This window comes from Acanthisitta chloris, unplaced genomic scaffold (genome assembly GCF_000695815.1).
Source record: "Acanthisitta chloris isolate BGI_N310 unplaced genomic scaffold, ASM69581v1 scaffold15615, whole genome shotgun sequence".
NCBI lineage: Eukaryota > Metazoa > Chordata > Aves > Passeriformes > Acanthisittidae > Acanthisitta > Acanthisitta chloris.
The window spans coordinates 1-229 of NW_008672241.1; positions in this window are offsets into that span (position 1 = coordinate 1).

Genomic DNA, 229 nt, shown 5'->3' on the forward strand with positions numbered 1-229 from the left:
CTGAGACCTGGGCACAGCTCAGGGCATGGCTGGGAACGGGAGCTGAGACCTGGGCACAGCTCAGGGACTAGACAGCCAGGAGCACCCGGGATAGACTGTGTCGTCACTGCAGCCTGGTGTGTGATCCGCAGGGCAAGAGGTGTGCTGGGACCTGTTCCCATCTCAGTGCACAGTCCGTGGCTGAGACCTGGCAGCAGCTCAGCTCAGGGCAGAGGGGCAGGTCTGGCTC